Source organism: Marmota monax, unplaced genomic scaffold (genome assembly GCF_021218885.2).
Source record: "Marmota monax isolate L192 unplaced genomic scaffold, Marmota_monax_Labrador192_F-V1.1 WCK01_AAM20220418_F8-fsc00478, whole genome shotgun sequence".
Classification (NCBI taxonomy): domain Eukaryota; kingdom Metazoa; phylum Chordata; class Mammalia; order Rodentia; family Sciuridae; genus Marmota; species Marmota monax.
Window position 1 is genome coordinate 156,820 of NW_026692074.1, and position 12,675 is coordinate 169,494.

Genomic DNA, 12,675 nt, shown 5'->3' on the forward strand with positions numbered 1-12,675 from the left:
AGGGAAGGCAGAATTATCATCTTCTCCCTCATTTTCATACATACATAAATACATACATGCATATCCAACCAAATCTGGACTCTTTAGAACATATTACATTAGTTATTATCTACAATAAGTAGTAAAATTCAATAAGCTTTCTAAATTTCCTGGAGTTTATCAATACTCCTTCATAAGACTAAGGCTAAGTCCAGGAAGGAAGTTTTGAAGGCCCCGATGCATTGTATTCTCTGAGTTGATCCAGGAAATACTGGAATGGCAGTACTAATGACAACAAGATAGCTTTTCCACCTATTAAATTCATATTTCAAATTTATCATCTGTCAATCTGTCATATTCCAAAGAGGAACAAATCCTTCAGGGTAGCATTCTGGAAAGAAAATGACCAGTACAGTACACGTGAACTCTTTCTTCCACTTCTAGTGGCATAAATAATCTAAACTTTGCCTGTGGTCTGATTCCTGTCTCCTCTGGACTCCCCAGACCCATACATGCTTGAGTATTTTTTTAAATTTTTTTTTAAAGAGAGAGTGAGAGAGAGAGGAGAGAGATAGCAAGAGATAATTTTTTCTTTAAATAGAGAGTGTGGGGGGGGAGAGAGAGAATTTTTTTTTTTTTTTTAGTTTTTGGCAGACACAACATCTTTGTATGTGGTGCTGAGGATCGAACCCGGGCCGCACGCATGCCAGTCGAGCACGCTACCCCTTGAGCCACATCCCCATCCCCCATGCTTGATTATTTTTAAAGGAGAGATATTAAACAAAAACAAATTTTAAAAGACAACTGTTTGGAGTCATAGAGAAGCATCTATGATGATATCCAAATATCTCTGAAGCAAATTGTATGAGCTGTTTAAAAAAATCACATAATTTAATAAAAAATTCAAAGAACCAGACATCCCTGAAATATTGGTCTAATCAGATTTGGGATTAGCCATTCCATTGACTAACAGATCACTCACACCCACTTAAGTCCTAAATCTTGAGTCTAATGTTTCTAGAAAGTTAAGTAGCATCTCCACGAGCTCTTGTGAAGGCAGACCAAGATTACATGTCATGGTAAAAACTAAAAAAGCAATATGTTATAGGTCTCAAAATAATAATTTTGGGCCATTCCATAAATATTTAACTGACAGAATAACTGGATATAAATCCAAGTAGTTAAATTTTGGATATAAATTAAGTTTGGATATAAATTTCCCCAAAGATTCATGTTGTTTTAATCAACTGTGACCAAAAGACCTGAAAATAAAAACATAGAGGAGGAAAAGTTTATTTTGGCTCATGATTTCAGAGGTTCAGTCCACCATCAGTCAACTCCGTAGTGGTGGGCCCAGGGGAGATAGAACATCATGGTAGAGGGGCATGGAGTAGGAAAGCAGCTCAGGACATGATAATTAGGAATTAGGGAGAGAGGTTCACTCACCAGGAACAAAATATAAGCCCAAAATGTATGTCCTCAGTGACCTACTTCCTCTAGACACTCCCTATTTGCCTGTAGTTATGATCCAGTTAATATATACCAGTGGATTAATCCATTGATCAGGTTATACCTCTCATAGTCTGATCAATTCACCTCTGAACATTCTTATGCCATCTCACACATGACCTATGGGGGAAAACCTCATATCTAAACCACAACACATGTGTTTAAGGTAGGGTACACAATATAGCAACCTCATAAATTAATAACTTGAATGGACTACTATGTGGTGGGAGGAATTAAGTCACTGGAAGTATGCCCTGGAAGAATTTATCATGCTCCTGATCTCCTCTCCCCTCCCTCCCTCCCTCCCTCTCTCTCTCTCTCTCTGTCTCTGACTCTCTGTCTCTCTCTCTCTCCCTCCATCTCTCCCTCCCTCCCTCCTCGCTGGCAAGAGTTGAACAGTTTCTACCACTACATCTTTCTGACATGATGTTTCTCACCAAAGGCCCAAAGAAATGAAGCTTAGTTCTCACATAAGGCCAAAAGCAATGCATATAGCTGTATTGGAGTGAAACCTCCAAAACCATGAGCCAAAATAAATTTTTCCTCCTCTAAGTTACTATTCTCAATTATTGATCACAACAATGAAGAGTTGATTAACAAGAACTGGGGTCATTGCTGTGACTATACCTGACCATGTGCTTCAGAAGCCTTTTAAAATGATTTGTGGGAGGAATTTGGAAAAATGTGGAGATACAAGATAAAGAAGCTTTGGAATGTTGTAAGCAGTGGTTAATGGACAATTATGGTGTGATCTCAGGAGACCAGAATTTCAACAGGAATGTGGACAGTAAAGATTGTGTTCATGAGATTTCAGATTGTAATGAGGACTGTTTGGGGAACTGGAAGTGGTATATTCTGACAAGGAAGTTGTTTCCATTTTGTTCATGTCTCCACACTCTCTGAGGCTAAATTTAAAGATGATGAACTAATTAATCTACTGGAGGAAATTTCAAGGCAACAAATCATTGGGACTGTGGCATAGTTATTGCTGGTAGCTTTTAGCCATATTTTTAGTGAGAAATGGCAACAAGAAGCAGAAAAGAAACATTTAAAAATTTTCTGTTTGGCCAGAAAAACACTTGTAAAACTGCAAGTAAGGAATGTGTGGTTGCTGAAGAAATCAGAGCCTTTAAAGAGAAACCAATGTTTCATGGAGAAAAAAGGAAAGATGTTTAAAGGTGTAAAAATGATAACTAGTTTGAAAGACTCTGCTTTGAGAAGAGAGTCCTGGGTTACATTGCAGGCACAGGGCGACCTAGAAACTTGTCCTGCCAGGACTCATTTCACGGTCCAAGCACTCAGTAGCTGCTACAGCTATTGTTTGAGCAGACCCAGCTACTGTTCCTACAGGCAGTGGGCCTTGGTGTCATCTGTGTTGTGCCAGTTTTAAATAATGCAGAATTCTGAAGTAGGGGGTTCATGAAAGTTTTTACCCAGATTTCAAAGGAAGGCCTGGGAGATAGGAATCTGTGTCAAGGTTGCAGTCTCTGCAGGCAGCCCCTGAGAGTGTGATGTGAGATTCTGTGAGAGGAAGCTAAATCAGTAATGGAGTTGCCAGGACTAAGAGATGCCATGAACCATGGAATGTCTGCTGAGGAAGGATATATGCAATGAACAAGGCTTTTTTGGAGGCTGTTTATTCCCTTTTGGAATGGAAATGTCTACTCTGTTCCATTGTATATTAGAAACATGTAACTTACCTATTATTATGTATATGGGCCCATAGCTAAGGTGTTACCATGTGTCTCACAGAATACTTTGGATTTAGAGTTTTGAGAAATGTTGGAATTGTTAAAGACTAGAGGAAATTGTAAGACTGAATGCATTTTGAATTATGAGATGGACATGAGCCTTTTGGGGTTGGGGCAGAATATTATGGTTTGGATATAAAGTATACACTTTAAATACTTAAATACTAAAGAATTTAAGACTCGGTCTCCAATGTACAGAGATGGAGCTTTTAAGAAATTATTTGATTATGAGGGCTCTAACTTCCTCAGGAAACTAATTCATTTCATGGGATAATAATTAGAATAGATTACTTAGAAGTGGGACCTAATTTGAAAAAAATAGGTCACTGGGTTCATGCCCTAGAAGGATTTATTTTGTCGCTAACCCATTTCCTCTCCTTTCCTCTCCCCTCCCCACCTTTCCTTCTCATTCTCTCCCTCCTCTTTCTCCCCTTCTTCTTTTTCTTCTCTCTCTCTCTCCCTATCCTTCCCTCCCTCTTTTCCTTCCTCCCTCCCCCTCGATCCCCCTCCCTCCCTCACTCCCTCCCCCCCTTCCCTCCACCACACCCTTACACCATTTTTCTGCCTCACCTCAGGCCCAAAGCAATGAAGCCAGTAGACTTTGGACTGAAACATCTAAAACTTGAAGCCAAAAACCATCATACTTTTTGTAATTAGTTTTTCTCAGATATGTGTTATAGGAATGAAGAGCTAACCCACACAATCACTGGGAAGCAGTACAGCCACAGGACCAGTACAAACACACTCTCACACATATGCTGCCATATGAAAAAAAAATGTTTGGCAACAAAGTGACCAAGGATGTTTTAGAGTGGTAGAACCTGAGGTAAATTTATACAAAGATCAAACAGCACTCCCATCAATACCTCTGTTCTCTCCCAGAATTCCAAGAATGAAGGATCTAGTGCATGAAAAAGTCAACCAAACCTGCTGATGCAAAGTATTCCAAAGCCTTCTGTGCAGGACCTTGGTACAATAGTTTTCCTGAGGCCAATAAGGTGAGGCTGTCAAAGAGCTTGAAGCTGGAATACCGAGGGTGATTAATGGTAAAGATGATTGTTGGTCCCTGCTCAGAAATCCTAATTCAAAAGAGGGAAGATAATGAATCATTACACATCTGAACCTTGCCCTTCCTAATAAAACAGTTTATTATTACCACTAAAACAAGAGTTCGAAGTTCAACTTCATTTTCTCTTATAGTCTTATCACCTATTCTTATGTTACCTACATGACCTGGGGAATCTAAATTCAATATATTTTTTTATATTTTTCTACTTGTAGTTGGACACCATACTTTTATTTACGTATCTTTTGGGTTTCTTTTTTTAGTTGTTGATAGACATTTATTTTTTAATACATGGTGCTGATGATTTAACCCAGTGTCTCATTTATGCCAGGCAAGTGTGCTATTGCTGAACCACAGCCTCATTCCTAATTCAATGTTTTTATTAGTACTAAATTATTAGAAATTAACTTTAATATGCAATTTAAAAATTAAACATGTTATCATTCTTTATTATTTCAACAACACTGAAACTCAAAAAAAATTCATGATGGGCTGGAGATATAGCTCATCAAAAGTGCTTTCCTAGCATATGTAAGACCCTGGGGTTCATACCCAGGTACGCAAAAAAAAAAAAAAAAAAAAAAAAAAATCAAGATTTTTGTGCACCTTAGTAATTATTATGAAAAAGTAGTAATTATTATGGGCTTTGTATCTTTAATAATAACAACTAAGGGAATTTTTTATTTGCTTGTTTTGAAAGAATTGTTCATATACATTATTAATATTCTTTGTGTTCTAAACAGGATTTAACTTGGCGGCATTTATAGTCAGTTTTTTCCTTGGAAGAATTTTGCAGTGTTTACAAGTACAATAACAGCAATTAAAATACATAATCAAGATAAATAAACAAAGATGATTCTTACCAAGAAAAATAAAAAAATAAAAACATTAGGCTTCTGAAAAGATGGTACATCGACAGTCTAGAATTTACTATAAGGCTTATTAAAAATACAGATGCCTGGACAGTCCTCCTAGACACTGAATTAGAATTTCTGAGGATGATACAGGGAGTCCATATTATTAACAAGCTGTCCAGGCAACCTACAAGTATAATCAAGTTTGAGAAGTAGTAATAGAGTAAATAATAAGACAACAGTCTGGGCTGGGGATGTGGCTCAAGCAGTAGGTAACACGCTTGCCTGGCATGCGTGGGGCTCTGGGTTCAATCCTCAGCACCATATAAAAACAAAATAAAGATGTTGTGTTCACCAAAAACTGAAAAATAAATACTAAAAAATTCTCTCTTTCTCTTCTCTCTCTCTTTAAAAAAAAGAAAATAGTCATACAAATAATTCTCATTGATGATTTGTCTTCTATCGCTTTAGGATTAGTTTTCCTTTTCTCTACCTTGATAAAACAATGAACATTCTGAAGTATGTACTATGAGATTGCTAAACGCTTTAGAAATTACTTCATTTGAATTTTCACACTATTGTAATAAGGTAGTTTCAATATTATAATTTCATAACTTTTAACAGGAAAAGCTTAAAAATTAAGCGAATACCCACTAAGTCACAATTATGAAGAAGTAAGGCTATGATTCTATCTCTGGTTTAATTTGTGGTAGAAATAGTGTTAAAAGGCCATTTCACATGAGTTATTACTATGGATGCAAAAAATAAAGGTAAAAATGTTCAAAGTAGATATTTAAAATGTTTATGAGCCAGGTGTGGTGGTATGTGACTATAATCTCAGCTAGGCAGGAGGTTGAGGCAGGAAGATTTCAAGTCTGAAGTTAGCCTAAGCCACTTGGTGTACCTCTGTCCCAAAATAAGAAGTAAGAAGGTCACAGGATCAGTGGTAGAGCACACTGAGGTTCAATCCTGAGAGCAACAACAACAATAACAACAACAACAACAACAAAACTTTAGAAGACCCACTTCAATCTACAAATTTAATTAGTTCCTAGTATAGTTTAGTGCCCAAGGGTGCTCTGCCTCAAAAGCGATTTGGGCAAGAAGACCAAAAATTTCAATTGAATGTGGAATAGATATAGCTAAGGGTTCCTTGTCGAGGCTAACAACCTAGGCTAAAGATGATACAAGTGGAACATCAAATGGACCAACAGGACTCAGCTAAGAAAAGGATACTCCTGGTCAAAGAAACTCAGTGTTACAAAGCAAGAGGTGTGCTTATATATATCTGAGAGACAGTGACTTGGTATTAAATGAATAAGGTAACTAAAGAGACTACACAAAGAGAATGACAAGCCTAAGATTGGCCCTTCTCTCAGAAACTGGAACTGTATTCAGTAGACATCATTGAGCTGGTAGACAACTAGAAGCAGGAAGCAGAATTGTACGAGAGCCCTGCTACTCAAAGTGTGATTGGATGGGCAGTGGCATTAGTATCAGTATCTCCTCTTAGAGTCCCCTAGGGAAAATCCTGGGCTCCACCTCAGACTCAAAGAAACAGAATCTACATTTTAATCAGACCCCAAGTGATGACTGTGCATAGCAGGGCTTGATCTCTGCAAGAGGCAGGATGCTTCAATGCTACCCAGTAAAAAAACATAAAGGACATAGTTACAATATTCTGTATCAATTCATCATTGTCTAATGAACACTGTCAGCAGAGCTGTAGATAATAAAAAAATTTCCTGGGTATGTTCTATAAAGGAACCCGAACTCCAGGTCCATAACCTGGCATCTTCATTTATACGTAAGTTGACATCTAGAGCATAAGATATTTAAACAAACAGCCATCTTTGCATCGTCCTGTTTTTTCTCTCCTATCAGAAACTTTCTTACGAGTGTATGGCCATCAGAGAAAGCAAGGTAAGTACTAGGGGAAGCCATGAAGGTGGTGTGTCAGGCACCTTAAAGTATGAAGTAGAGAGGTTTCCAGAGGTAGGAGACAAAGATATAGCCCAGAGAAAGTGGCAGACTGGTTGCATTAAACAATTAAATCATAGACAGACCAAGTAAGTGAATATACTAAAATAAAAGGAGTCACATCTCTCATGGTCTGAAGTGACTTGCAAAGGCTGAAAGGGAAAGAACTAAAAATGACACAGAGGTATTGGACTGGAAATAAAAATAATAATATGAACTCATGGGTATCTAAATATATACTCATAAACAGTAATAATTACAGAAGTATGTTTACATGTTTTTATAATATATATATATGTATATATACACATACATACATATATACACAGAGAGAGAGACAGAGAGAGACAGAGAGAGAGAGAGAGAGAGAGAGAGAGAGGGAGAGAGAGAGAAAGAAGGACTGAAAATATTGCTCAGGTGTAGAGTAAGTGCTTAGCAAATATGAGGCCATGGATAGGAACCCTGCCACACACAATAAAAACCCCACTACACACATACACACACACACACACACACACACACACACATCTGTATACACACATATAAAATTCATGCAGGGCCAATGTTTCCAAATAAAATAGAATATATTTCCATATTTTATATAAACACATACAGTAGGCCTAGGTACGCCTACTGAAGATCTAAAAGCAATGCCACTCCAATAGCAGTGAGCACAATAGCAACCACATTTTGGTTTCTTAATATTAATTAAACCAGAACAAACTACATTCATCCACAAATAGCTAACTCAGGAAAAGTGCAACATAAAAATGAAACATCACAGTGACTACAAAGTAAAGAAATGATGGAACAATGATCAGGGAGAGGTCAAAAGAACACACAGACCATTGAAAAGCCATCCCCTAGTCAAATCAGGATCAATTTAATCATTAAAACAGTGAAGAAAAGCAGATTCCAACCCATTGCATCACACAGAAAATGAACAGGGGAAAAACTCTTCCTTAGATAAAATGTCAACAATTACTTGTTAGGCAACTACCACAAGAACAGGAGTTATTAGCTTACACTAAAATTGGTGGGTGAGACTTGAGGAGGAACACAATCTTGGTATAATAGGCAATTATCTTCCCAGAAAAAAAAATACTAATCTACTCTAAAGAAGAAAAGTACTTTCCCAGCAGAGAAGCCCAGCAGACCCCAACATGATCAAATGACGGACGTTCACACCACCTATGAGACCGGAATCTGCTCATGGAACATAGGGATGGATCCGGTAGAGGGTCACCCCATGAAATCCACCAAGACTTGCAAGGGCATGACGGACAGGAAAGGACTGTGGAACTCACACAGATTATCAAACCAACCAAAACAGGAAAGCCAGAAAAGACATGTTTCAGTGAAGAATCCCAAGGCACTGCAGGAAACAGACACTACAGGGGAAGCTGATGACATGTGAGTAGAGTCTAAGCACTGGATGGTTGTGAAGCCACCACTGTCAACTTCCTTACCTGAAGCCTGGTGTAGTGGAATGTCCTTGCCTCTTGGAATTTACACTGGGGAGAATTTACCAGAGATGGAGCATGAGGTCAGAAAAAAACTTAACACAGGTGGAACATAGATGGAGGAAGAGGCGAGAAAATGCAGTAAAATAGAAGTTAGGGAATCCAGGTGAGGGAACTGGGAATTTTTTTTTTCTTTAAACTTTTCTTGGAACTTTCCTGTCAGTTTGAAATAATTTTTTATAATTTTAAAGAAGATGTTCAAAAATTAATCTTAAAAATTTCTCCTATTACATTCCTGCCAGTCTCCTTTCTTGATAGAAATGAATGACTTTTTTTCCCATTGTTCTACTTTTCCAGGCCCCCACTTAGGATTCATAACAGGTCAAGTCCATTTCCTAAGCTGATCCAGTTGGTTCCACCTTCAAAAAAGACCCAGAACCCATGCTTTTCTTACCACCTGACCACCAGCATCCTAGTAGGACAGGGCCTACTTCTGCAGCTATTTCTTGGTGTCCTTCATTCACCTTGGCCTCATTGTGCAGTCAATGCTTACACTCTCAAAATGTCCCTGGACCTTAGCAGCACAAAATATGTCTCACAGGGGCCAATGAGGTCTATGTAATCTGTCCCAAGCCCAACTTTACTTTACATCATTTCTAATTGGCTGAATTGTGGCCTCTCCAAAACTGATATGTTAAAGTCCTAACACCCAGCACCTCAGAATGTGGCTACCTCTGGAGAGTCTTTAAAGAAGTCACTAAGGTTAAAGAAGGTCATTAAGTGGTGACTCATCTGACTGTGTCTATTGAAGGATCCAAGAAGAAACAACTTGTAGACACCTTGATCTCAAATTCCAGCTTTTAGAGCTGGAAGAAAAGTAGTATCTGTTACTCAGCCCATAGCCTGTGGTCTTGTTATAAGAGTCTAGCAGCCAACCTGCACTGGGTTCTGTCCCTCTGGCCTCTCTGATGCTCCACACACATCAAGCATCAAACATGCTGTGCCTCAGGGCCACTGGCTGCTCCTTCCAACCAAAACTCTCTGCTGACAGAAAGAGCAGGATTCACTCTGTAACAGGTCTCTTGTCACATACTTGTGGTCCTCCATGACTATCCTGTTTTTTAAAACAATTCCTCACTCCCTTCATGGCCATTCTTCCCCAAGTTGTTCATTCATTTTTCTTAATAACACTTCTTTGCTCCTTGACTATTTCTCTTTAAGAAGAAAGGAAAGAATTCTGCTCTTCACTTCTGAAACCCTGGCACCCTGAACCCCTGGTACACAGAAGTGATCCAATTGTAAATAAATAAAAGAGCAATGTTCCTACAGTATTTACCATTTCAGGAGCAAAAGCACAGTATTTGCTGTGCTTATATGTAAACCAGTTGTTGGTCAATCCAAGAACAAGATGGGAGGATCAATAATCAGCTCCATTGCTATACTGGTCCTTTTTTTCTCTCCTCTAGATAAAACCTAAAACACAGATTATTACATTCAACAAGAACCACTATGGTCACCACCATAGTGAATTAACTTCATTTGGTGGATTAACTTCAGTCCTACAAGAGACTCTTTCTCTATTACCCTTATTATTCTGAACAAGAAATAAATGGACACATGAAAGGAGAAGGAGGTCTCTATTTGAAGAGATAAGTACCTGGAGGCTAATGGCAGAGGATCCAAGTGGCTGGACCTGATATGAAGCTCATACTTTTAACATTCTGTATATTCCTCACCAAGTCAAAGGTTTAAAGACAGTGAGTAACAAAACTAAAAGATATGGACCTGACACAGTGAAACCACAGTCTAAAACAGTACATAAAGCTAGGAGATGAAAAAGGAAAACACCTTGAGTATTCTATTAGTCTTCTAACAACAACCCCCCTTCTCCCCCCACACACACACTTCATTGCTTCTGACAAAAGTTCCTGAGTGGACTTACAAGAAAAGAGTACACTTGAAGCCAGGAGAGCTCACGTTCTGCTATACCACATAAGCACTTTTTAATTCCCATAAGATTTCCTAAATTGATACCATCTATACCCTAACTCAATACAGAATTCCCAATTAATCATTTCAGATAAAAGCAGGAGGTGGAATAGTCTGTAGGTACCTGGTTCAAACTTTTCAACCAGTCAATATCATTGTGTGTGCTAAGAGGACTAGAATAGTTCTGGGGAGAAAGGCAGTAGGGAACAACTCTCAAATGAAGAGACTCCACTGAGAAATAATCAAATGCAACTCACAACCCTTGATTGGGAACTTTGAATAACTGAGCTTTAAAAAGACATCTGAAGACAATTTGGGAAATGTGGATGAATACTGTTTGACATAGTTGATGATATGAGGATACGATGTTACTCTTCATTTTGTTAGTTGGTAATGGCTTTGTGGTAAGGTAGACAAATGTCCTTTTTTCCCAATGCATATAAGTATTTTGGGGTGAAATATCATACAAATTTGTATATAATGGTTCCGTAAGACAGAGTTGTAATAATTATGGGAGATGTTAACAATTGAGAAATCAAGGTGAACAGTACTAGTAATTATATTAACTTCCATATAATTAACATAATAATGATACATACTAAACATAATGTATAATATATAAATAATACAATGTACATATAATATATAACTAATATATTAATTACCCCCAAATCACATCATTATAGTAATCAGACCATATTCTCTAGATTTCTGTTATGTTCAAAATATCATAAAAACTAAAACTACAGAAAATTATTTGATTCTATTAGATTATGTTAATTATAAGAAATCAAAAACAGCCTTTACATATGTTCCCCAGAAATCCAAGCAAGTAACTAAGGACAATGAGTGCTTAATGGTAAAGAACAGAGTAAAAAAAAAAAAAAAAGTACCAAACTGGAATGACAAGATCAAATAAATAAAGAGAGCCAAAGAAAAGAAAATCAATACTCAGTAATCAAAAATAAGTAGCATCATAGGACTATTTTTCCAAATAAAGCACTTCACATAAAGCCTATCAGCAAGTATAATAGGAAGTAGCAGTCAAGAGGATGCTCCACCCACATTCTTCATTTTTTTAGGAGGGAAGATCAGGGACTTCATTCAGAGACACTACATTCTAAAAATCTCATTATCATAAACAGCTCCAAATATCTGCTCAGCAAACACTCCATGTGGAGCAGTAAACTGTAAAGTTCAATCATTCTCTCCATGAACCTGCATAACCCAAAAAAGGTTGAGTTACTTAGTCCATTCTATTACTCTTGCCCATAAACATACTTCTCAAACCTAAGAGCCTGGTAGGTGAGTCTAGAAATACATATTGGCAGAAAAAAAATGGGAATGAGGAGAGAATAAGAAAAAGAACTGCCAAAAATAAGCTATAGAAAAAATTAGTAGCAATGCAAATTAGAAGTCAGTCCTACTGTGATCAAATATAATTCTGGAAGTCAAATTACAGACAAGTCATATATACAAAGAAATAATACCTGGAACTTGTCCTTTATCAATTCCAGAAATATGCCTCAAAAAAGCCATGAAACAAAGGTCCCAAGAAGAACAGAAGGAAAAGAGCAATGAAAGTCAGGAAGAGAAAAACAGGAAGAAGAAAAGCTAGTGCAAAGACATCAAATGAGCCCTGACTACAGCAATGAGACAACACTCCACTCCAGGAATTCCACCATCTTTAAGATTGTTTCTCCAGCTTCATTTCCACCTTCACAATAGCTATGTAGTCATTTTTCTCATCATTACGGAAAACAGCCACACATGTCATAAGAAACTTCTGATTAAGGTCACACTGTCCACACAGGGAGGTCTGCTTTCCTGGCTACAATTCTACCAGTTTTTTTCACATTACCTTAGAATCAGCTACTTCACTTAGATATAATCCTCAATGACCTTGTTGATCCTCTCATTTTTTCATGATTTGTCATAGTTGTTGGAAGCCGAAGAGCTGCTGAGAACTGCAAATTTTCTCTGTCAGGGTGTTCATCAGGACATTATTCTGAAGGGAAATACAATTTTAATGAGTCATACTGAGTCTTTTCTTAGACTATCCCTCTAGTATATGTAACTCAATA

At 37.6% G+C, this 12,675-nt stretch overlaps 1 pseudogene; it reads right to left on the bottom strand.

Annotated features, from left to right (window-relative positions):
• Positions 1-12,675, bottom strand: part of LOC124102951 (broad substrate specificity ATP-binding cassette transporter ABCG2-like) — a 42,650-nt pseudogene that overhangs the window by 24,381 nt on the left and 5,594 nt on the right.